This window comes from Mytilus galloprovincialis, chromosome 3, assembly GCF_965363235.1.
Source record: "Mytilus galloprovincialis chromosome 3, xbMytGall1.hap1.1, whole genome shotgun sequence".
In the NCBI taxonomy this organism is placed as follows: Eukaryota; Metazoa; Mollusca; class Bivalvia; order Mytilida; family Mytilidae; genus Mytilus; species Mytilus galloprovincialis.
Genome location: NC_134840.1, coordinates 93,139,181 through 93,166,729, shown reverse-complemented (window position 1 = coordinate 93,166,729; position 27,549 = coordinate 93,139,181). Strand labels below are relative to the sequence as shown.

General features: G+C 33.9%; 1 long non-coding RNA gene across 1 annotated transcript; it reads right to left on the bottom strand.

Moving 5' to 3' along the window:
- LOC143069407 (uncharacterized) lies at positions 1-27,549 on the bottom strand. Its single transcript, XR_012976387.1, has 5 exons — positions 27,473-27,549; positions 10,801-11,114; positions 5,253-5,470; positions 3,758-3,902; positions 1-2,520 (listed from the first exon to the last, which is right to left on the bottom strand). It is a non-coding gene; the product is annotated as an uncharacterized LOC143069407 (long non-coding RNA).

Genomic DNA, 27,549 nt, shown 5'->3' with positions numbered 1-27,549 from the left:
TTCTGTTCATATTTAATATTTTCTCTCGTTTGGTCAATATTACTCATGAATTTGTTAGCAAAAATTCATCTCAAAGAAATTGTGATTCTTTTAAAAATAAACAAAATAACATAGATAAAAAACAATTTAAATATTTAATAAAAACTTTTTTCACAGATAATTATTGTTCAGATGCAAATATTACAGAAAAGCTGATAAATTCAGAAACATGATTGTATACAATACAAAGAGTATATATACAAAGCTGAATGTAAAAATTGTACCAATTAAATTATTATTTACATTTTTCATTCAGACTTCTGTCGGGGATTCAAGGAAAAGAATGATGCCCAACACTTTCTTTTAACAACTTCACAATATCATCATAACCTCTCTCTGAAGCGATTGCAATCGGTGAATTATTGTCCACGAAACACACGATATTAGGTTTAGCACCATGTTGCAGCAAAATGTTTACAATAGCAGTATGATGTTCTGCTGAAGCTAAGTACAAAGCTGTTTTGTTAAACTTGTCTCTAATATTGGGATCAGCTTTGTATTTTAAAAGTAGAGTCACAATGTTCTCGTTACCTTTCTCTGAGGCTATTTGTATAGGTGCTTTTTTGTCCCGACTGCTATCAAACCAGTTACTGCTTGTGTTTGGATCACCGTTATTTTCTAACAGCACCTTGACAATGTCATAGTGACCTTCTTCGGCGGCAATATACAAAGGCGTCCTGTTAAATTTATCGCAAAAGTTTGGTTTAGCTTTGAATTTCAACAACAAAGACACAATTTCAGTATAACCCTTAACAGTAGCTATATATAGGGGTGTCACATTGTCACAACCATTTTCTAGATTAGGATCAGCTTGATGTTTTAAAAGCATTTCAGCAATACTAGTAAAACCTTTCAAAGCAGCTATATACAAAGGGGTTTTCCTGTAGCCCTTGTTTGTGTCGTGTTTCTTGAACGAAAACTGAACGTCCTCTCTATCAGATTTACAGTAGACTCTTTGATTATTGGGTAAAGACAACTTTTCGAAAGTATGGCCAACATTTGCGACAGAATTATGTACGCCAAGTAGCGATCTGTGCATTGGTCTAGAAGTATACCAAGAAGAAATGTTAGGATCGGCATTGTTTTTTAAGAATAAATCAACAATATCAGTATATCCTTCATTTACAGCCAAAAAAAGTGGGGTTTCACTGATTTTGTGATTTATGTTCAAATTAACATGCTCTGTAATCAATAAGGGGACAATATCACAAAAACCTTTATGGAGCATAGATAAAACTAAGATGTATGTCTTCTCACATGACATCTGACGAAGCAATGCACAAAAATCTGACGTGCCTTTGAAGTGTTGAATTAATTTCTGGCGGTAAGTAGCACATGACAAATTTTTGTTCAAAAAAATGTTTTCAAGAAAGCCTTCATTAACATCTCTAAACAATCGATCAAAATATGTTTCTTCTTTTTCTACTGGTATGACTAAAACATTCTCATGAGTACTATTACTGTCTTTTTCTGATAATGACGTCATAACAAATCTATCACGGATGACGTCTGTATGAGCAATATCAATAGTAAGTTCAAAATCATGTTCTCCGAAAAAGCAAACCAAAATGTCGAATACTTTGTCATGAATAATACTATACCCCTTTTCATGTTTTTTTACATAAGAATTTTGTAAATTTGCTAATTCAGACATGACAGCCTTGATTGTAAAAACTGATTTCAAATGTAAGCCATCTGATATCTCTTCAAGAATTGATTTTATACCAGATGTCTTATTTAAAAGTGCTATCGGCAAAAAATTATCATATACTATAAACAGTATTAATGTACCAAATGTCTTCTGATCAGCGGCTTCCCAAAGTAAATTTAATTCGTCTCTTATGACTTGAGTTGGATTTGTAAAAAAATCAATTATTTGTCCAGTTCTATTTTGAGAGTATAGACAACACAACAGTGGGAAAAACTCAAAATTTAAGCGTTCTGGACACTTTAACAGGTGACTTGTTTCTTCTTGTTTTAAATATATATTCGCAATACTTTCTCTTTCTTTAATTGTCAGACAATATTCACCTGACAAAAAGTCACACGTAGCTTTTCGTAAAAGTGTTATAGGTTTAAATAGTCGGTCCTGAAATATGTGAGTCCTACAAGAAGCTAAAATTCTTCCCGGAGAGTTATTCAAAATTTGAGTGATGTCATTTGACAAATCATACCACTTATTGACCTTATTTGTATCTATGGTAGCTTTACCACACAAATCATCTATAACAAATACTTGTTGACGGTCAGGATTATACAGTTCTACAATTTGTTGAGCGCTGTATACAGGAACAATACTAAATTTACATTTGCGTAGTAATTTTACTGCAACTCGACGAATTGCAGTAGATTTTCCACAACCAGATGGCCCAACAGCCACTACCACATGTTCTGTTTCAACCAATTTGCACATCTGTTTGATTGCCCGAGTTTCAATCACATTTTCCATTTCCCATTCTCCTACCTTTTGATCATTAATAACTACAAAAAAGAAAGAAAACAACACATTATCAATTTCATTCGTTTGAAACGTTTTTCTTGATAAACCTTTAAAAAATAATAGAACAATTAATTAACTCCACATAAGGACAACTTTCATTATTTATTTACAGACAATTTTATAAAGTTTTGTTATAATCAGTTATAAATTTGATATGCCAGACGCGCGTTGCGTCTTCATAAGACTATTAGTGACGTTCATATCAAAATAGATATAAATAATGCCAGTACCGAAGTACTGACTACTGAACTGATGATATCCTCGGGGACTGGTTGTCCATCGGCAGAGGTATCGAGCCGGCACTGTAAAAATGGAATACGTTAAATTCATGCGTCCGAAGCGCTTTTCTAAACTAATGACAATAACCTTTATTTATCAGTACGTTCGAATTGTTTTTATGGATTTACAGTATAGTCTGAAGTTTGTCAATGGAGAATACAAGGTCAGATGAAGTATGCCAGACAGACAAGTCATGTTCACCTTAACATCTATCTTTGTATTAAATATAGTTGATTTATTGCTTATAGTATCTCAGAAACACACTTTACCATGAAAAAACATAACATTGACCATAAACAATGAACGTCAGATGATACCTGCCAGACAGACATATACATCTTACAAGCTTTCCTTACAACAAATATAGGTAACCTATTGCATACTGTATTTGAGAAAAAGATTTAAACTGAAAAACTTATTTTTGACCACTGAACCATAAAAATGAGGTCAAGGTCAGGTGACACCTGAACATGTATACTTTACAATCATTACACACATCAAATATAGTAGACCTATTGCTTAAAGTATCTGATCTAAGGACTTGACTACGTAACCTTTACCTGGTTCACAGATCCATAAAATGAGTTTGAGGTCCAAAAAAAACTGGCTTACGGACATGAGTACCTTGCAAGGTACGCACATACTAAATATAGTTGTCGTTTTATACATAATAAGAAAGAAATTAACATTATAAAAAATCTTAGACTTTTTTCAAATAGTCACTGAACCATGGACATGAGGTCAAGGGCAATGGACATATGAAAGACGGAAAGTTCGTAATATATCGCATCTATATACGAGTTTGAAGCATCCAGTTATTCCTCCTTCTAAAATATAAAAAAATATAAAGCTTTTAGGAAGTTAACTAACGCCGCCGGATCACTGTCCCTATGTCGAGCTTTCTGTAACAGAAGTCGCAGGCTCGACAATACTGCTTACCTCTCATTCCCTTTGGTATAGGATCATACGACCTTGAAATATATCTGATCTCTGTCAGCAGTTTCTTGTCATCATCGCCAAGTTGTCTTGCCTCTACTTCACGACAAATCAGCTTGAATTTAGTTCCACCAAGTCTTATGATCGCCTTAAATAATATTTTGTCTAAACAATTACTAGCTAACAATCATAATTATCATCCAAAGAAACCCTTAAACTTTATAAAAATGAAAAATATTATGTATTTCATAACATGGAGATCTAGTTTATCTAGCTAGTAACAGGTCAACAAGACAACAACTCTGTATAAGTATAATATTCCATTCAAAATAGCAAGACATTATAATAATGCTTGAAGGTCGCGTTCACGAATCCTGGCAATCTTGTCAGGTCAGATTGCTAGAAATCCAACAATGTGAAGACGTAACATAGGGTTTGTAGAACGGGAGGAACGGTTTATGTGGCCTAAACTTAAGTCTCATATTCACCTCTAACTGTCAATCCAGTAAAGCAGGCAGAACAAACATAATTATTTTACTATAGAAAAATGAAGAGAGTTAATTTTGCTTCCATGTTATGTAAAACTATTATATAACAGTATAAGATAAGATAAGATAAGCTAAGAATTTTATTAATCTAACCAAGAACCCATAAAGGGCATTTTTTTTATGCACAATATGAATGGGAAAAAAGCAAAATAGAAACCTAATACTATACTATAACTTTATGGACAGGATTAGAGTATATGATGCACTAGTTTTAACAAAAGCAAAAGATTTGCATAGTTTGTGCTTATGTTGTATAGTTACACCACTGTCCTCGGTTAGTAGAGGATTGGCGCCTTCAAAATTGTTTACCCCACCATACACATAATCATTCTAAATGTGTCTGTCCTAAGTCAGAAACTTGTAAGTGAAGGGATGTCTTGTTGCTGTTTCTCATATATTTGCTTTTTCGTTTGTTATTTTGCATTGTTGTGCCATTTCACTACTGTCCAAGGTCAAAAGAGGGCTGGCGCCTTCAAACTAGTTTAATCCCACCACATTCTGTATGCGCATTTACTAAGTCAGGAGCCTGTAATTCAGTAGTTGTCGTTTGTTTATGTGTTATATATTTGTTTTGCCTTTATTATTTTGTATATAAATCAGGCCGTTAGTTTTCTAATTTTCTAATTCTAATTGTTGTAACATTTGTCATTACGGGGCCTTTTATAGCTGACTACTTGTCCTTGGTTTTGCTTATTGTTGAATGCCATGCTGTGACATGAAGTTGATAATTTCGATGTCATTTGGTTTCTTGTGGAGATTTGTCTCATTGGTAATCATATTACAGAACTAAAGAATGAACAACACGAATACCACCAAAAGGGAATAAATTCATTTGTAAGCTGTTCCATACGTGGCACCGTTCATTTTGGTTAAGTAAGTAAACAATTAAGTCGCTATTTATAACTCGTTTCTTTTAAGCATCGATATGGATATTGATATAAAAAACTAACCTCTGATATATCTGTCCAATATTCCTGGAAAGGTTTATCTGAAAACGCAACTTTTTCACTATGAACTAACTTATTTCTGTAATATTTCATCCTGGAAAGATCTGCGCCATCACTTGTGTCCGTCTGTAAAGGCAACTTCTCCCCAACTGTTATATGTGTTAGATTTCTTATCAGACATACCATTAATGAAATATCAAAGGTACTTGAATTTGCTTTCCCTGTAAAATATTAGTATAATATACACTTACTGATCCTAATTGCTTTTGTCCCCTCCGTAAAATCATAATTTATCTATACACTCCCACGTCGCCCATGTCAGATTGATCGAGTTATACTGATTATTGGTATGGGAACTCATTAAATCAATTTATGCAGTTTGATCTAGGAGGACTACTATGTAAAACCCAAGTGTAAAGCCAAACTTATCGGCATAATCACCACTATCCCCTTTTTGCTGATATCTCACACCTCAGTGTACATTGCAATTTTACAATACACATACAACCGGAAACGTAATCCACGGAGTTAGTTAATGTCCACCATAACCTTTTCGTAAATATGGCTGTATGCACACCACAAATTGCACTCTTGAAAAACCTGTGCACGTGGAAAAGTTTTAGAGCATGGCTGAACCTAGATAATTCAATTAAAATGCATTTTAAGTTTCAGAATACTTTTAAAACTTATAATAACTAGATATTGCTATTCATCTTTTGTCATTCCTGCAGAAAGTGCCTAAAAAGTCGAAGTTGGGAAAGAGATTCAAGAAGCTTCCCTAATACGACACATCTCAAAACAATAGCCGATTTATAAACTGTTTAACTGAGTGAACCGTATCAAATAGTTTATTTTGCTATCTTCTGCAGACGGTGAAAAAAATGCACAGCAAATTCAAGATAACTTTTAATTTTCTAAAACAAAAACTACATAGAAATTGTATACATCTAGGTCCAGTCAGGGCTTAAAACTTTCCTATGTGTCTGTATTCAGAGTTGATTTTTCGGTTTAAACACGGTCATATTTTTCAATTCGTTTAGATGATCCTTAAATTCATTATATTGATTCATAATATAATAGTATTAATTTATATTTTACATTTTGAAATGATTTCGTAAATTATGACATCTATTTATCACTATGTAAATTGTAATTTAAATTGTTATATTTCTTTTTCCCACCAATTTCGGATTTGTTTAGGAAAAAAATATCAGCACCTGATAGATTTGTTTTGTCAAGATGCCATCGTCGGTTGAACCAAATGGATCACGCCATCACTGTTTCATATATCAATAAGGAAATTTAGTATGATTGTCTATGATACCCGTACAACTATCCACTATGACGTTCAAATGACGTAAATGTAAGTTACAACTGAAATGACACTTTCAGCATTCTTTGCTATACCATGAAGGTGTGGATTGGGCCCTTCGCTTCAGTATTTTTTAAAACATTTATGTCGTATATCTCTATGCTTTAAAAAAGAATTGCATGTTATTTTCTATTCTTTATAATTTCGCATCCCATTTTCCTAATATATTTCCCCCCTATTTTCTTAATTCTTTATTCTAATCCTTAATTCTTCACATTTTGCCGATTAATATTAATTTTGTAAACCCCACTAACACATTCTTACCAGTCAGTTATTATTACACAAGGGTGCAGCATCAGTCAGGATTTTTACTTCGTCAAAATTACGCCACATTAATTTTAATTGTTGTAAAAATGGAAATAAAATCAGCATATCATATACCATGATTGAAAGCTATTGTAGCGATGACGCGCTGTCAATTTAGCACTTGAAAATCGATAAATTTATTCCAGTTCCTTGTTTACCAGTTGTATTTTAAAAGCAAAATGTATCTTGCATAATCTGGGACTATTATACTAATAATACTGTTAGTATACTAGTCCCAGGAATAATTTAATGAACCTTTGTGTCTGATCAGGGGGAATTTTCGAAAGTTCAAAAAAGCATAACAATATTATACCTTATCAAATATTTCATAAAATGGCAGACTAAAATCTTTTCATAAGCTGAAGACGTATTATCCTAAATAATACACACAAGTTAGGTATTGAACGATCCATTTTCAAAGTCTGTCGTCTGACAAAGGTTTTTAGTAAAACAAATATTTTGCAAACACACGTGGAATTTTTTGGTCCATAAGCATAAATTCCGCCGATAAAATTTGCACCTACCACAATAGACCGTTTTTTGTTAAAAGTTGTCTTCAATTTAAAAGTTAACAACTATCTCGAAGCTCCCTTCCACGGTAGGTATAGCCGTGTTTTTTTCTCTCTCTCCAGTGAATCCTTCCACTTTTGTACGAGTGTAGATCGATATTTTTTTGGAGTGAATTTACATGAGACCAGATTAATATACTGCTATTTCGCAAGTATACTAGTTCTGTTCGTGACTGTTCATCTAATTCCTAATATTAATATTTACCGACCGTGCGAGGGCTGAAAAGTAAGTCAAGGTCGTTAAACACGTCCATCATCATCTTATTATGAATGCTATATATGTTTTGAACACACACGACGCAGAATTGTCTTAAAATATAGTGTTTAAAATTGTGTTTTTTTCGAAAGCATCATTTAAAACGTGCGGATTTTTTTTAAACAAATGGATAATATTTCACAGTTAACAGCAACGTTGGTGTTGAAAAATGTGTAGTGGAAGTTGGTCAATCGATTGTTTTCAATTTTATTCCCAACATTGGTTCCTGTCTGAATTGCGATTTTTGTTTTGTCTTATATCAGGCTGTTGTTTTTAACGTGTGATTTTCTACACAGTTTGTCATTTGTTAAGCTGACTTTATTTATATCTGAAAACTGAAAAAATCAAAAGAGTTATTGGTGAATTCAGTGGCGGATCCAGAGGGGGGCGAAGAGGGCGTACGCCCCCTTCTTTGCCCGGACTTTTTTGTTATGGTATAATGATTTTAATCAGACTAGACTTCGTGAACTTTGCCATTTCCCGTGTCTTTAATTTTTATGCGACAATTCTTTACTAATTAAGATATTTTTCGCTGGTATTTACTTATCATGTAAAAGTCATGTGATTCTCTATGGTCACTGGTGGAGTTGACGAGTGCGTCGAAAAAAACGTCACTCAGTCATTTTGAAATTCAAAATATAGTAACACATTGCTTACGCTGAGACTGACAATCATGACACCTTCAAAGCGACCCAGGATTGAGCGTGTTTAACCCCAAACACCCCATCCTATTCTAAAGAACATAAGTTAATTAACTCTCGTTGTATCTTACTCGGTTGACTCGAAATTTCGGATGAGTCGAAGTTTTCACGTGGTAAAATAACATACATGTAGCTAAATAATGATCACCACTCAGTATAAGCTCTAGATATATTAACTCTAAGTATGAACCATTTGATTTGAGGGTACAAAATCTGACTCTGATTTTAGCCTTGAACAAAAGTTCTGGCCGTATTTCGATTGAAAACAATACTCCTATCCACTTTTTTGCTATAAGAAACGAAAATTTCCAACAGAATCATTTAGTATTAAATGAACATGATAAATAAAAAACGGGGGGGGGGGGGGGGGGGGGGGCGGAGGTCTGCAGTTCTGCTGTTTCGCCGAACTAATATATGTTTTTTTCCCTCAAGACCAGACTGCAACCTGCTTGCTGGGTGTGGTCTTTATGTCTCCATTTATCGACCGTCGTTCATAAATTCGTTGTCAATTCAGACTCATTCGTAGCCTTTTGTTGATTTAAAACCCTCACTTCCCTTAATTTTGTTTGGTGAAACATAACAACCAAACATTTGTAAAAATTGTGTGTTCGTCTGTGTTAACTCGTGTCGTTCGTATTGTAGATTTCTTTGAATAGCCCGGCGTATATCTTGTTTATAGGTTATGCTCACTTAACATACAACATACGAGAATATTCCCGGTCTATTTTTCACTGACAAGTCTCACATCAAATATATCAGTACATAGCTTTGAATCCATACGATAATTTTATGATAGACAGTTAATAGGGAGAATAAAGCATCAAAAATGTCCTACCCTTACACTTTGCACTATAAAAAATACATGCCCCACGTCAGTAACCGTTTAAACAGTGCATTTTACACTTATTTTATGTTTTTTGGCTAAAATAAAGTCCTAAAATTTTTTTCGCCTAGCTACGCTCGGCAAAATTTTTAAAACTTCGCACTCCTTTTTAAAAATCCTGGATCCCCCCCTGGAATTTACAATCTTAATCACTAAAACATTGTACCAACATTAAAACCTTGGATTTTTCAACTCTTTACACCACTATTCCACATACTAAACTTAAAGCTCGACTGAAAGAGCTCGTCAGCTTATGTTTCTTTAACAAAAAGGGCACTAGGAGTTTTAAATATCTAGTTTTGGGCAGGAATTCAGCTTACTTTGTTAAAAATAATACAGAGTCGAGCAAAAAAATACACCGACCAGGATATCACTGACATGCTGGACTTTATAATTGATAACATATTTGTTGAATTTGAAGGTTCAGTCTTCCAACAGACTATTGTAATACCAATGGGTACCAATTGCGATCCTCTACTTGCAGACTTGTTTTTGTATTCCTATGAAGCAGAATTTATCCAAGGGCTTGTACAGAAAAGAGAAAAGAAATAAGCCCAGTCTATTAATTTCACCTTTCGGTATATTGATGATGTACTGTCTCTTAATAATAATAAATTCAGTGACCACTAACATTTAATATATCCAAGTGAACATGAAATTAACGATACTACCGACACAGATAAGTCTGCTTCATATTTAGACCTTTTTTCTCGAAATGACTACTGATGGAAGGTTAAATATCAAAATTTATGACAAACGCGATGATTTTAATTTTCCTATAATCAACTTTCCATTTCTGTGTAGCAACATCCCAGCGGCACCAGCATATTCAGTATATATTTTTCAATTGAGTTGTTACTCTAGAGGTCAAAGAACGTTGATTTTGTTGAACGAGGAATACCGATTTCTCAAAAGTTGCAAAGACAGGGCTATGAATCAATCAAATTAAGGTCATCACTCAAAGAAATTTTACGGTCGCCTTCATGAGCTGATTGGTCATTATGCATATGACAAAAGTGTGTCAGAAATCATATCTGATATTCTTCTCCAGTCATAATAACCTTCCATCATTACCGGACTCAACAAAGAAATAACACGCCGGCTGCCGTTTACGGTGCAGGAAATGCTTACCCTTCCGGAGCACCTGATTTCATTCCCGGGTTTTAGTGGAGTTCGTGTTGTTTCTTATTTATTATTTTTAACTGTTGATGTAAATGTCTTTCGGTTTTACGAGTCTTTGTTTACTCCTTGGCGTTGATTGTTATTGTCCTAGATCTGATATTGAAAATTCAATTAAACAAACTGATGATAGAAAGTACATTACCGGGAATATATTTGTTAAATGACATGCTATATTAATATTTTCATGTTTCATGTTTTCATGAAAATAAGGAGAAGTGGTATTATTGCCAATGAAACAACTATCCATCAAAGTTCAAATGAAGTGGATGTAAGAAGTTTTACCTCTATCTGGAAACAGCAAAATCCACTGAGCTTGAGTAATGAATCTCCTTTTCTTTAATTGTTCTATCACTGTCCATTTAGCTTTTTGTAATTCCTTGTCGAGCACATCTGGATTAAACTCCTTGTCAAACTTAACTTGCACGGCTCGAGGTGCTACTTTTAACAGAAGATAGATAATTCGTAAAAAATTCGTTTCGTCAATTGGCATACCACTGATAATGCCATCAGCATGGACATAAGATGCTTCTGCCATCGACTCTTCGTGAATGTGAAAACCAAACCACGTGATGATATTCTATGAACGCTGTGACTGCCTAGACAAAAATAATATCAACTAATAGAAAAGATTATATACCTCTAATGGAAACATATAATTCAAAATAAGAATTCAGTATACAAACTTCATATGTCTAAAGTATGAACTTATTCGCAAAAAAGCACTTTATCTACAGTTAAGTTTACACACAGTGACGTTTCTGACCATGTTCCAACTGAAAACATTTTATAGATTCACGCTTTGCCAACAGTGATTCAAATTCGCATGTGGTAATAATTGTTCGCATCGTCATAAACTCATAAAAACAATTACATTCTATCAAAATTAATGTGTTTACACTATATATACATAAACTAGAGGCTCTAAAGAGCCTGTGTCGCTCACCTTGGTCTATGTTAATATTAGGTATATGTGAATATTAAACAAAGGAAACAGATGGATTCATGACAAAATTGTGTTTTGGTGATGGTGATGTAGTTGTAGATCTAACTTTACTTAACATTCTTGCTGCTTACAACTATCTCAATCTATAATGAACTTGGACCAGTAGTTTCAGTAGAAATTGTTAGTGAAAATCTACAAATTGTATGAAAACTTAAAAATTGACTATAAAGGGCAATAACTCCTAAAGGGGTCAATTGACCATATTTGTCACGTTGACTTATTTTTAAGTCTTACTTTGCTGTACATTACTGCTGTTTAGTTTATCTCTATCTATAATAATATTCAAGATAATAACAAAAAACAGCAATATTTCCTTAAAATTACCAATTAAGGGGCAGCAAACTCACTTTCACTTCATGTCAGATAAATTTTGACCTGATCAACAATTTCACTTCATATCAGATTTGCTCTAAATACTTTTGTTTTTGAGTTATAATCCAAAAACTGCATTTTACCCCTATGTTCTATTTTTAGCCATGGCGGCCATCTTTGGTTGGTTGGCCGAGTTACCAGACACATTTTTAAAACAAAATACCCTAAAGTGATGATTGTGGCCAAGTTTGGTTTAATTTGGCCCAGTAGTTTCAGAGGAGAAGATTTTTCTAAAAGATTACTAAGATTTACGAAAAATGGTTGAAAATTGACTATTAAGGGCAATAATTCCTAGAGAGGTCAACTGACCATTTTGGTCATGTTGACTTACTTGTAAATCTTACTTTGCTGAACATTATTGCTGTTTACAGTTTATCTCTATCTATAATAATATTCAAGATAACCAAAAACAGCAAAATTTTCTTAAAATTACATATTCAAGGGCAGCAACCTAACAACGGGTTGTCTGATTCATCTGAAAATTTCACGACAGATAAATTTTGACCTGACAAACATTTTTTTTTCTGTCAGATTTGCTCTAAATGCTTTGGTTTTTGAGTTATAAGCCAAAAACTGCATTTTACCCCTATGTTCTATTTTTAGCCATGGCGGCCATCTTGGTTGGTTGGCCGGGTCACCGGACACATTTTTTAAACTAGATACCCCAATGATGATTGTGGCCAAGTTTGGTTAAATTTGGCCCAGTAGTTTCAGAGAAGAAGATTTTTGTAAAAGTAAACGACGACGGACGACGGACGACGACGGACACCAAGTGATGAGAAAAGCTAACTTGGCCCTTCGGGCCAGGTGAGCTAAAAAAGTAAGTATAAGTGATTTACATCGTGGTTTCAGAAGGATTGTCCAAGAGAAAATTAATGTGACCTGACAGAAGTTTATGGAAATTGTAATACAAACTAGAGGCTCTAAAGAGCCTGTGTCGCTCACCTTGGTCTATGTGAATACTAAACAAAGGACACAGATGGATTCAAGACAAAATTGTGGTTTGGTGATGGTGATGTGTTTGTAGATCTTACTTTACTGAACATTCTTGCTGCTTACAATTATCTGTATCAATAATGAACTTGACCCAGTAGTTACAGTGGAAAATGTTAGTAAAATTTTACAAATTTTGTGAAAATTGTTAAAATAAAAAGACTATATAAAGGGCAATAACTCCTTAGGGGTCAATTGACCATTTTGGTCATGTTGACTTCTTTTTAGGTCTTACTTTGCTGTACATTATTGCTGTTTACAGTTTATCTCTATCTATAATAATATTCAAGATAATAACCAAAAACAGCAATATTTCGGTCATGTTGACTTATTTGTAATTCTTACTTTGCTGAACATTATTGCTGTTTACAGTTTATCTTTATCTATAATAATATTCAAGATAATAACCAAAAACAGCAAAATTTCCTTAATATTACATATTCAGGGGCAGCAACCCAACAACGGATTGTCTGATTCATCTGAAAATTTCAGGGCAGATAGATCTTGACCTGATAAACAATTTTACCCCATGTCAGATTTGCTCAAAATGCTTTGGTTTTTGAGTTATAAGCCAAAAACTGCATTTTACCCCTATGTTCTATTTTTAGCCATGGCGACCATCTTGGTTGGTAGGCGGGGTCACGCCACACATTTTTTAAACTAGATACCCCAATGATGATTGTGGCCAAGTTTGGTTTAATTTGGCCCAGCAGTTTCAGAGGAGAAGATTTTTTGTAAAAGTTAACGACGACGGACGACGGACGACGACGACGGACGACGGACGACGACGACGGACGCAAAGTGATGGGAAAAGCTCACTTGGCCCTTCGGGCCAGGTGAGCTAAAAATACAGTTCGGTTTCTTTCCGGAAAATAAATGAATGTGAAACATGAGACATAACAAACGTCACTACATACCAATTCATCAACCTTCGAAAAAAAGAAAAACAGGAAAATCTCAATTGCGAAGGCGACATCATATTAACTTCGTTCATATTAAGTTCGAAGTCGCTTGAAACTTTGGAAATCTGTCAAAATAATGCTGAATATGTGTACATACAGCTTTTAAATATTGTTTCTATTGGTATAAAAGTATTGATTTTGTCATGAGTAAATTAAAACCATACTACATATTATTGTTATACACGTATGCACTTTCGCGGTACTACAATCTGTCGATACCTATATATTGGAATTGCGGAAGGTATTGTATTCTCCGACAGTTAAGGTCGTGTCGTCCTTATACTAAATCCATTGAATGTTGGATGTGTCCTTATCTGAAATACATAATTTGTTTTAACTTTACTAGTAGTTGTTTTTTGCTTTGAAATAGCTGTTTAATTGTTAGAAATGTATAAATATCCTGCAACAACCGGTTTGTGCTTTTGTTAGATGCTTGTCTGCTTTGTATCGATGAGTAGAGTCCTTTTCAACTGATTTTTAGCTCACCTGGCCCGAAGGGCCAAGTGAGCTTTTCTCATCACTTGGCGTCCGTCGTCCGTCGTCGTCCGTCGTCCGTCGTCCGTCGTCGTCGTCGTCGTCCGTCGTCGTTAACTTTTACAAAAATCTTCTCCTCTGAAACTACTGGGCCAAATCAAACCAAACTTGGCCACAATCATCATTGGGGTATCTAGTTTAAAAAATGTGTGGCGTGACCCGGTCAACCCAACAACGGATTGTCTGATTCATCTGAAAATTTCAGGGCAGATAGATCTTGACCTGATAAACAATTTTACCCCATGTCAGATTTGCTCAAAATGCTTTGGTTTTTGAGTTATAAGCCAAAAACTGCATTTTACCCCTATGTTCTATTTTTAGCCATGGCGACCATCTTGGTTGGTAGGCGGGGTCACGCCACACATTTTTTAAACTAGATACCCCAATGATGATTGTGGCCAAGTTTGGTTTAATTTGGCCCAGCAGTTTCAGAGGAGAAGATTTTTTGTAAAAGTTAACGACGACGGACGACGGACGACGACGACGGACGACGGACGACGACGACGGACGCAAAGTGATGGGAAAAGCTCACTTGGCCCTTCGGGCCAGGTGAGCTAAAAATACAGTTCGGTTTCTTTCCGGAAAATAAATGAATGTGAAACATGAGACATAACAAACGTCACTACATACCAATTCATCAACCTTCGAAAAAAAGAAAAACAGGAAAATCTCAATTGCGAAGGCGACATCATATTAACTTCGTTCATATTAAGTTCGAAGTCGCTTGAAACTTTGGAAATCTGTCAAAATAATGCTGAATATGTGTACATACAGCTTTTAAATATTGTTTCTATTGGTATAAAAGTATTGATTTTGTCATGAGTAAATTAAAACCATACTACATATTATTGTTATACACGTATGCACTTTCGCGGTACTACAATCTGTCGATACCTATATATTGGAATTGCGGAAGGTATTGTATTCTCCGACAGTTAAGGTCGTGTCGTCCTTATACTAAATCCATTGAATGTTGGATGTGTCCTTATCTGAAATACATAATTTGTTTTAACTTTACTAGTAGTTGTTTTTTGCTTTGAAATAGCTGTTTAATTGTTAGGAATGTATAAATATCCTGCAACAACCGGTTTGTGCTTTTGTTAGATGCTTGTCTGCTTTGTATCGATGAGTAGAGTCCTTTTCAACTGATTTTTAGCTCACCTGGCCCGAAGGGCCAAGTGAGCTTTTCTCATCACTTGGCGTCCGTCGTCCGTCGTCGTCCGTCGTCCGTCGTCCGTCGTCGTCGTCGTCGTCCGTCGTCGTTAACTTTTACAAAAATCTTCTCCTCTGAAACTACTGGGCCAAATCAAACCAAACTTGGCCACAATCATCATTGGGGTATCTAGTTTAAAAAATGTGTGGCGTGACCCGGTCAACCAACCAAGATGGCCGCCACGGCTAAAAATAGAACATAGGGGTAAAATGCAGTTTTTGGCTTATAACTCAAAAACCAAAGCATTTAGAGCAAATCTGACATGGGGTAAAAATGTTTATCAGGTCAAGATCTATCTGCCCTGAAATTTTCAGATGAATCGGTCAATCGGTTGTTGGGTTGCTGCCCCTCAATTGGTAATTTTGAGGAAATTTTGCTGTTTTTGGTTATTATCTTGAATATTATTATAGATAGAGATAAACTGTAAACAGCAATAATGTTCAGCAAAGTAAGATCTACAAATAAGTCAACATGACCAAAATGGTCAGTTGACCCGTTTAGGAGTTATTGCCCTTTATAGTCAATTTTTAACCATTTTTCGTTAATTAAAGTAATCTTTTACAAAAATCTTCTCCTCTGAAACTACTGGGCCAAATTAATCCAAACTTGGCCACAATCATCTTTGGGGTATCTAGTTTAAAAAATGTGTGGCGTGACCTGGTCAACCAACCAAGATGGCCGCCACGGCTAAAAATAGAACAAAGGGATAAAATGCAGTTTTTGGCTTATAACTCAAAAACCAAAGCATTTTGAGGAAATCTGACGGGATAAAAATGTTTATCAGGTCAAGATCTATCTGCCCTGAAATTTTCAGATGAATCAGTCAATCGGTTGTTGGGTTGCTGCCCCTGAATTGGTAATTTTGAGGAAATTTTGCTGTTTTTGGTTATTATCTTGAATATTATTATAGATAGAGATAAACTGTAAACAGCAATAATGTTCAGCAAAGTAAGATCTACAAATAAGTCAACATGACCAAAATGGTCAGTTGACCCCTTTAGGAGTTATTGCCCTTTATAGTCAATTTTAACCATTTTTCATAAATTAAATTAATCTTTTACAAAAATCTTCTCCTCTGAAACTACTGGGCCAAATTAATCCAAACTTGGCCACAATCATCTTTGGGGTATCTAGTTTAAAAAATGTGTGGCGTGACCTGGTCAACCAACCAAGATGGCCGCCACCGCTAAAAATAGAACATAGGGGTAAAATGCAGTTTTTGGCTTATAACTCAAAAACCAAAGCATTTTGAGGAAATCTGACATGGGGGTAAAAATGTTTATCAGGTCAAGATCTATCCGCCCTGAAATTTTCAGATGAATCGGTCAATCGGTTGTTGGGTTGCTGCCCTTGAATTGGTAATTTTGAGGAAATGTTGCTGTTTTTGGTTATTATCTTGAATATTATTATAGATAGAGATAAATTGTAAACAGCAATAATGTTCAGCAAAGTAAGATCTACAAATAAGTCAACATGACCAAAATGGTCAGTTGACCCCTTTAGGAGTTATTGCCCTTTATAGTCAATCTTTAACCATTTTTCATAAATCTAAGTAATCTTTTACAAAATCTCCACTGAAACTACTAGACCACAATCATCTTTGGGGTATCTAGTTTGAAAAATGTGTCCGATGACCTGGCCATTCAACCAAGATGGCCGCCACGGCTAAAAATAGAACATAGGGGTAAAATGCAGTTTTTGGCTTATAACTATAAATTCAAAGCATCTAGAGCAAATCTGACAAGAAGTTAAATTGTTAATCAAGTCAATATCTATCTGCCCTGAATTTTTCAGATGAATTGGACAACTGGTTGTTGGGTTGCTGCCCTCCAATTGGTAATTTTTAAAGAAATTTTGCCGTTTTTGGTTATCTTGAATACTATTATAGATAGCGATAAACTGTAAACAGCAATAATGTTCAGCAAAGTAAGATCTACAAATAAGTCAACATGACCTAAATGGTCAATTGACCCCTTAAGGAGTTATTGCCCTTTATAGTAAATTTTTAACAATTTTCATTAATTTGGTAAATATATGTAAATTTTTACCAAATATAGTTCTCTGTTACTAATGGGCAAAGTTCATTATAGATATAATTGTAAGAAGCAAAATCGTTCAGTAAAGTAAGAACTTCAAACACATCACCATCACCAAAATACAATTTTGTCATGAATCCATTTGTGTCCTTTGTTTAATATGCACATAGACCAAGGTGAGCGACACAGGCTCTTTAGAGCCTCTAGTTTTTATAGTTTCTTCTTATAAAGAGCTGTAACTCCACAGTTCTAGGTTAGTATTGGTTTTCTCAAATGAATTGTTTCATAGCCGATCATACGGTTTCATTGGCATTCATATCACATCTCCTCATTTTAAATACTTGTTTGCCCTCTTTAACAACCTTTTTAGATTACTGGTTACAAATGAATGCTGACAGCTATTCAGCAGAACAAAATGCTATTACTCGGGACTTTTGCGATTCTGCAATCGCTGACTATCCTAGTACTGTCGTCCTGGAAATCAAATTGATTTGTTCAGTTTCTGAAGATCCTTTTGGGTGTCCAATGTTGTTCTCTTGAACGCACATGCAAGAATATGACTAAGAGAGAGAGAGATAGAGAGATAGAGGTACCACTTACCACTCTCAGAATTTTCTGTTAAGAGCTCAGTAAAAAAAAAGAATGCTGACACACTTAAAACTTAAAATCTTAAAATGTAAAAGGTGTAATCGAAGACGACCTCAATGATGTACTAAAAAGTTTGAAATTGACACTATAAGTCAGAAGTGCATTAGTTAAAGAACAAAATAACCTAAAAATTAAGGTTATGAAGCATTTTCGATTTAATTGATATTTTTAAAATGGCGGGGAAAAGCTGGCTCGGACTTTTACCTTGTATATATGCATCGATATCATTTTGGTCTCAAATCGAAGGAAAAGTCATGTATGTGAAGTTATCATGCAGCTATTTCGTTATTCGATATTTGATATTCAATATCCAACCACAGCTGCTAGCAATGAGTTAGATATTCAAAATTTAGTTGAATAAAAAAACAAACAAACTTGACAACTTAAAACATGTTTAAACATGATTTTTCATAGTTAAAACCCTTTCAATGCCAAGACCAAAATTCAAAATTGCCAAGACGTTACAAACGTAACAATATTACGACGTCATCGATAGTTTCCGATTTCCAACGTTGACGTTCCTACTGCTTTCGTCAGCTATTGCTACTCTTTTTCAATGCATAGGACACATACTATTTATTCATTGCACGCTGTGGCGATTGTGGATGGTTGCGTATCTTTAGAGGGAGGAGCAATAATCATTAGTAATATAGAAATTAGTTGAATATTGGAGCATAAAAAGAAAAAAGAAAATATTGCAAAAAACAACATTAAACTAACAAAACAATGCAAGTTAGAAAAGACGATAGTTTCAAAAAAAAATATGACAGAATAATGGGCAAGGTGTCTAACCATTTGATTGTCCTTTCATGGACGTATTTACCACATCTACTTTTATTCATCATTGACATATTTACCACATCTCATTTTATTTATCATTGACTTATTTAGCACATCTCCTTCTATTCATCATTGACGTATATACCACATCTCCTTTTATTTATCATTGACGTATTTACCAGATCTCCTTTTATTCATCATTGACTTATTTACCACATCCCCTTTTATTCATTGACGTATTTACTACATCTCCTTTTATTCATTGACGCATTTACCACATCTCCTTCTATTCATCATTTACGTATTTACCACATCTCCTTTATGTCATCTTTGACGTGTTTACCACATCCCCTTTTACTCATCATTAACGCATTTACCACATCTCCTTTTATTCATCTTTGACGTGTTTACCACATCTGCTTTTATTCATCATTGAAGTATTTACCACATCTCCTTTTATTCATCATTGGCGTATTTACCACATCTCCTTCTATTCATCACTGACGTATTTACCACATCTCCTTTTATTTATCATTGACGTATTTACCACATCTCCTTTTATTCATCTTTGACGTATTTACCACATCTCCTTCTATTCATCACTGACGTATTTACCATTCTCCTTTTATTTATCATTGACGTATTTACCACATCTCCTTTTATTCATCTTTTACGTGTTTACCAAATCTCGTTTTGTTTTGTATTAGTTGGTTTATATATCAATGCTTACGTGGTTTTTTACATGATTGTAAGCTAATAAAAACCACAAGAAAAAAGAACATATACACGTATTAAATTTATGAAGAATCCGGTTGAAATTCAAAGACATGTAAAATTCTACTAGAATGGGATAATTATGAACTATGAACTATCTTGTCTTCTTTAGTTTATTTTTAATTTCTTGTTTTGTACTTTTTTTTTAACTGTGGTCTTCATTTTCATTCGTGATATAATTACATTATGCAACAGCTGATAAAACGCACTTATATAGATGTAAAATTAATATAATGCTTTGAATTCGCCGTAAATTAGAATTTCGTTCCCTGATTATAAGACATTGCATAGTTTCGTTCTATTCATTCTTGAGGCCCCTCATGGGGGGTCCTAGTAATCACATAATCACCATTTTTTTGCCAATATAATCACATAATCATTAAATATTTGCTTATCTTTAGTAATCAAATAATCAAAAACTAAAAATACAGTCCTAGGTAATCAAATAATCATGAAATATTTGGCTTAATAATCAAATAATCATTAAAAAAAAACGGCCAAGTAATCACATAATCAAAAACCCCATGAGGGCCCTCATTCTTCGTCTTGCAATTTATTTTTTTTTGGTTGGAGGAAAGTCAGAGTGCCTAATTTTTAGAACCACCGACCTTCCGCGGGAAATCTTACATTAAATTTTAAAAAAGGGTTATTTGATAAAGTTAATTGCATTTTTTAGGGGGGCAGTTTCTCGACAACTAATAACACATTTAACTAGCTCATGAACAAACTGGAGGCGTCATAGTGGACGAGTGTTAATTGATTTTTTTTTATAAAACATGTACACATTTATCATAAATCTTAGAAAAAGATTACTAGGTTAACAATAAATTTCTTCCACATCCTTTCATCTTTGTAGAAGGCTGTGAACATATCATTCCGATCGAATTCTTCCATAGTTTTGCTAAAACTTTCTATAGCGGTTGGTTTGCCATGTGGTGAAACTCCTGGTTTGCAAATTTGGACACTAAGCAAACTTGTTTCTGTTCGTTTTGTCTGTATGTACATTGAAAGCAATGTTTTTCGTCTTCTCATAAATACAGAGTCATCCGGACGTTATTCATGTTGTTTTTTTTAATTCTTTGGAGCATGTTACTTCTCAAAGTTCCAGTTATAAATGTCCTTCTTACAAGCAGTTTTAATGCTAGTGATAGACTAGAAAAAAAACTATCGCAAAGCACTTGGTATCTTTGATTAAATAAACAACTAGCAATCAGAAGACTTTTAACTTCTTTGAAGTTCCCCATCAGGCACATGATCAAAGTTACGGCCTCTGTAAACAGTACTATGAATGAGATAACCGGAAATATATTCAACCAGCATCCAAAATTTAATGCCAAATTTGAGGCTTTTTGATGGTATATATTGTGTCATTACTGAGCGTGCACGTGTTCCAACCAAAGACTGGTCAATCAATCGTTAGGTTTCTTTCATGTGTATACAGATATTTAGATCGCATGTCAAACGAATCAAGAATCGGCTTAAACTTTACCGATGGGTCATAAGTGGTATCGTTTCTGCCTGAAACTTTACGTTTTGTAATACCGTGTTGTAGATAATTCAATATGAGAAATCAATCAAAAGTCGAGTTAATCGATAAGTTCGAGAAAAAAATATCCGAAGTTAGATATTCAGAGGTAATAATTCTGCTAACCGCATCATAATTTGCAATTGTCTGTTAACATTCCGGTCCGTTAATGTTATGTTCATGAAATTAAAAACATTTTGCCAAGATTTTGATGATTTTTTGGTAAATATGTGTTTGGTGTTTTTGTGTTGTTTTATTCTACTTGGAGCGGGATTCGTGGGTATCTATAAATAATTCATACTTAATGTTTTAAAATGTAAAGGAGTTTCTCACTAATCCAATCCGTTCAGTCGCAAACAAAGAGTAGTAACACACGATCATTGTCATACACTTACAGTTAACATTCATGATACGCACACCCTCACCCTCACCCTCACCCGACTCCCCCCCCCCCAAAAAAAAAGTAAACCCCACTTCATTAACTTATCATATTGACATACTGAAACATTTTTCAATAATGCCTTTGGTTATATTTACTATGATAGTTCCTCTAGACTTTTCACTCCTTTTCTTCTAAAAGTTATACATTGACTACATTAGTTTTTTTAATCATCGGGAAATTGAGCTTATATTTCTTTATTATTTTTTTGGTTGGAATTGGTGAAGTTGATGTGAAAGAATCATTAGATAAGATTTTAGGAAATTCACATGCAGACGGAAGCTTTATTAAACTGTTTCTGTTCAATTTTTACTGATATCTACAGATAGATATAGGATAATCAAAGCCATGAGCCAACTCAATTACCTCCATGTTTTTAGTATGACAAAATAGATACACTCTATCAATAACATTGTATCAGTTTCATGAAAACAGAACTGCAAAAAGAGCGAATATTTTTACTTGTTTGTTTCAAGAACTATCTTCTTCATAAGATAAGTTGTAAACATGAGCATAAAATATGCTATTGCAGGCATATTCTTTACACCACTTTCGACAGTAAATTCGGGGTCTTCAGCACTTTGAATTTCTTCCGGCGGAAAAAAAACGGAACCAAAAAGTTGCCATATTTGCCATATTTGCAGTATTACGCAACTCTCCATTTGACGTCATAAATTCTTAGTCGACTTTCATATTCGTGCATTTTTCTGTAGTTTTCCTATTTCACAATGTTAATGGTATTTGGGGAAAATGTCAATTTTGCAAATGCACAGAAAATTCTAATAGAATTACTTGCTGGTCAGACATTTTTTAAGTATGCAATAAACATTCCAATTGAAAAAAAAAATAATGCTATAAATCGTATCAGTGTATTTTTTAGACTTGATATTGAATTTTACATGAAACGAGTGTATTGCAATAACAGGTTATTAAAATTATTGAACTAATGAATGCTACATGTATATAAAGAAATAATTCAAGTATGAACGTTTTTTACATTTATTACATAGCGTATTGTCGACAAATAATATTTCATTCATTGCTTGTTGATTGCAAGTTACTTTCGGTGTGTTGCCGAAGTTTACTGGTTTATGGCATTGATAAACAATCAACACATAGCACGTGGAGCATATGAAAAATAAATGAATTGATAGAGCCATAGTTTTTTAAAACATTTTCTATCAAACTTTTTTCCTTTTAACATATTGCTAAATGATTTGGTGTATTTAATTTGTTCCTTCAAAATCTTTTTTTATTTACATTGAAGTATACGTTTGTTTACATTCGTTCGTCACGGATTCTCCCTTGCACTTGCAATGTGCGCAGTCCTAACAAGTAGTAATTCGTTACTCTTCATTTTTCAATTTTTGCCCGATAATCCCTACTTTTCTTTTCATGATTTTATAACATATAGATAATTATTTGATAGCAGTACACGTACGAAGATTATGATAGTATTAAGGATTAATTTTTCTTACACTTGTTTTACAATAAAACCTATAGTATTTAAGTCTGTTATCAACTTTTCTTTTAAATTTGAAGTTTCATATGACTAGTCTACAATTGTCAAGATGTGACTCTAAGTTCTAACGTTTTGTTTGTTTCAGCGCGGGTACCTGTTGTTGTTGTGAAAGTGACGTAATAAACGTCAACGTCAAACTACTGTTTACAGTATACGAAATAAAACCGTTAAATTATTTAAATTTAACTGTAATTATTAAACCAACGTATTTTTAACATTTTTGAAAGACATAACGTCGTATTTGTTCAAAAATTATGATAGATATTTTTACCAATTAAGGGCCAAAATATTGGCCTTGTGGCATTTTTCAGATATTACCGAGGCCAATAAATTGGCCCTATGGCACAGAACTCGTTAACGAGGACTGATAAGATACGTAGGAAATCGTTTAATGACCTCTTAAGCTGACGTAAATTATCGTTGTCCTCGAATATAAACCCTTTCCTAAGTTAAATACATGTATTTGTCTGTATGTAATATAAATTTTTATCATTAAAGCGACTTCAAAGATGTACTTTTATATATGATATTTCTTAAAACAAAAAGAAAAACCGATATAACTCTAGAAACATAAAACTTATAGAAATATTTATGGAAAGCCCGAAAAAGAAATATATACATGTAGTAAAAACCTAACTGAGACCGGTTAAATGAGGGTGAGACCTCCCTGGTCTTTCAATGTTCATAAAACTGGACAAGCTCATATACTCTGTATATATAAAGATTGTATAAGAAGGTATCCCGGAATAATGTCATCTTCGATAACTATGGAGGCTTAGATTGACACTTTCCAGCTAAAAATTGTCAAAACTTAAGGACAAAGAACACAGGGCAATGATGAGAGCCCCTTGATCTCCCAATCTTTCTAATATTATGCAGACTTTTAGTTAATAGGTAGATACAGACGTGACTAAAAGGAATTTGGGTACACTTATTGTGTCCTATGTTAACGGAGGGCCCAAAGCGCCAGTTGGATATTCAAAATATGTAATGAAAACTTACTTGAGACCGCTTAAATGAGGATGAGATCCCCTGGTCTTTCAATGTCCCTAAAATTCAGGTAAATAAAAGACTCTGTATATATAAAGATTGTATTAGAAGGATTTCACGGAATAATATCATCTTCGATAACTATGGAGGGCTTAGATTAACACTTTTCAGTTTAAAATTGTCAAAATTTTAGGACAAAAGGGCACAGGACAATGATGAGAGCCCTTATCTCCCAATCTTTCTAATATTATGCAGACTTTTAGTTAATACATAGATACAGACGTGACTAAAAGTAATTTGGGTACACTTCCTGTGTCCTATGTTAACGGAGGGCCCAAAGCGCCAGTTGGATATTCAAAATATATAGCGAAAACCTACCTAAGACCGCTTAAATGAGGGTGAGACCCTCCTGTTTTTTTCAATGTCCATAAAATTCTACGAATTCATAGACTCTGTATACATGTACAGATTGTTCTTAAATTTTTACAATTTTTAGCTAAAAAGTGACAATCTTAGCCCTCCGTAGATATCGGAGATGACATTAATTTTGAAATCCTTTTGACACAATCTTTATTTATACTGAGTCTATGAATTCGTATAATTTTATGGACATTGAAAAGACAGGGGGTCTTACCCTCATTTAAGCGGTCTTAGGCAGGTTTTCGCTATATATTTTGAATATCCAACTGGCGCTTTGGGCCCTCCGTAAACATAGAAGACATGAAGTGTACCAAATTCCTTTAAGCCACGTTTGTATCTACCTATTAACTAAATGTCTGCTAAATGTTAGGCAGATTGAGAGATCAGGGGGCTCTCACCATTGCACTGTGCCCTTTGTCCTGAAATGTTTATATTTTTTTGTTGAAAAGTGACAATCTAAGCCCTCCGTAGATATCGAAGATGACATTATTCTGGGAAATCTTTTTGATACAACCTTATATATACAGAGTAAGAATTTGCAGAATTTATGGACATTGAAAGAACAGGGGGTCTCATCCTCATTTAAGCGGTCTCAGGTATGTTATTTTTTTAGTGCTTTCCATATATTTCTATTTATATATTCAAATTTGTTTTTCTTCAGTGGTCGGTTTTTGTTTTTGTTTTAAGAAATATAAGATATAAAATTGCAGTTTGGATGTCGTTTTATTGATAAAAATCTATATCACGTAAAGATAAATATGCAACTTACATAAGCATGATTGATACGGGTTTATATTTGAGGACAACGAGAGTTTAAGATAACTTGAAGGGGTCATAAAACGATTTCCTACGTACAAATGTATCTTTTCATTCCTTTCAACTATTAAAATTATGCTTTAATGTTATAAAAATATATAACATTTTGTTATGATTTTCAACAAAATTTGAATATCGATGGATATTGAATATCAAATATTGAATAACGAACCGGCTGCTTACTTCACATCCATGGAAAAGTAATAAAAAATCTGCTTGAATTTTAATAAATGATTTTTTTTTTAGCTATTGAAGACTCATATGTCTGTATAATCAGATACTTAATCCACTAACTCTTATTATGTCGATTATCTGCACTCATTTTAGTAAATGCGTCACTATATTTATGCCATCAAATACCGTTTCGATCCCTAACATCACTGAAGAGACATTTATTGTTGGAAATCCGAATCTGGTGTACAAATTTTTTTTGACACCTCATGTTTGTGGTATTACATAATTATAGGCTCTTAACGTGGGACTGGCCTGTACAGAATGTGGCGTTGTATAACATGTTTACTGGCACCAAATCCGCCCTCTAATCTGGAACAGTATATTAGTTTTTTTTATAAAATAAAAATCACTTCTTTGTATCTAATTCCGATTTGTATAGTAACATATATATATATATATATCAATCAAAAATCTGGTTCTCATACAACAGTACGTAGAAACAATGGACGTCGTCAAACAAAGAGAACATATCTCCGTTTTTATTAAACACTATTGTTTTAACTTTAGTGTAATGTTACAGTTATTTTTAACCAGTCAAAAGTATGTATAGTTCACGTTTTTGTATTTATTTATCAAAAGTTGAAATGACATTTTGTGATATATCAGTTTAAATAAATACTTTCTTTAGCATTTCCATCTAACCCATTTCTGTATTCACACACACATACATATATATAAGCGTTAGTTTAGGATTAAAAAAAAGACTTGGAATTCTATTCATTCTCAGTCTATTCATGTCATGCAATAGATTATTTCTAGCTAGCTTTGTCCTAGAAATCACAGATCATAATATTATGATGGGAGAGATCCGTTTGCGCCAAAAATGCGTCCTTTTGCGCCACAACTTTTTTCTCCAATGCTACGTTTGCGCCACCTGTTTTAAAATTACATGGTATCATTTGCGTCAAAAATAAAACATACGATTGCGCCAATTAGAAGAAAAATTACTTCCCTCCTCCTTTATTGGGACTTGGAACCGGCAGTTTACACTGCAAATGTTTCTTTTTCTGAAACATACTTTCTTCTTACTGCTGTTGCATGGGTACTTCCCAATGTAATGTATGTAGTAGCTTGTATCGTCACTTTATTGTCAAAAAAGACAAAACACTGAAGAATGAAATGCATAAAACAGTTCATAATAATTCCTGTGGAAGGCTTCTGCTCCATGACTGGTACGTATTGTGGTAGATAGATTTTCATCCCATACAGATGATGGGAACAAAGCACTGTGTCATTAACATATGTGGCTAAAACATAATCAGCAAAAGCTTCTATTTCCTTCTCTTTTTGGCATATCTGTGATTAAATATTCACTTAAGCAATAAGTTTTCTTCTCTCTCTGTACATTGACTGTCGTAATGCGTTTTAAGTCATTTATCTCCAGATGCTCATCTTCATGGTGAAATATTTCCGAACATATGATACTTTTTAAGCCAAAAAATAAGAATAAATATTAATGATTTATTTTTATGATAGACATGTGTACAGGTAAATTGGCGCAAATAAGTTCCGAATATTGGCGCAATTGATAGTTTGGAAAATAAAATTTGGCGCAAATGATACCCCTGAAAAACAGTAATTGGCGCAAAAGGACTGCTGCCATTATGATATGGTCACGACTATTAGTTATATAGATCTGGAAAAAATCAATAAAATGATATCGTAAAACATTTTGCCTATATATAACACCTACCGTATTACAATACGTGCAGTTAGTTCAAATTTTGTCTTTCCACGAACATATTCTGTGTCTAGTTCGTAGAATCAGTG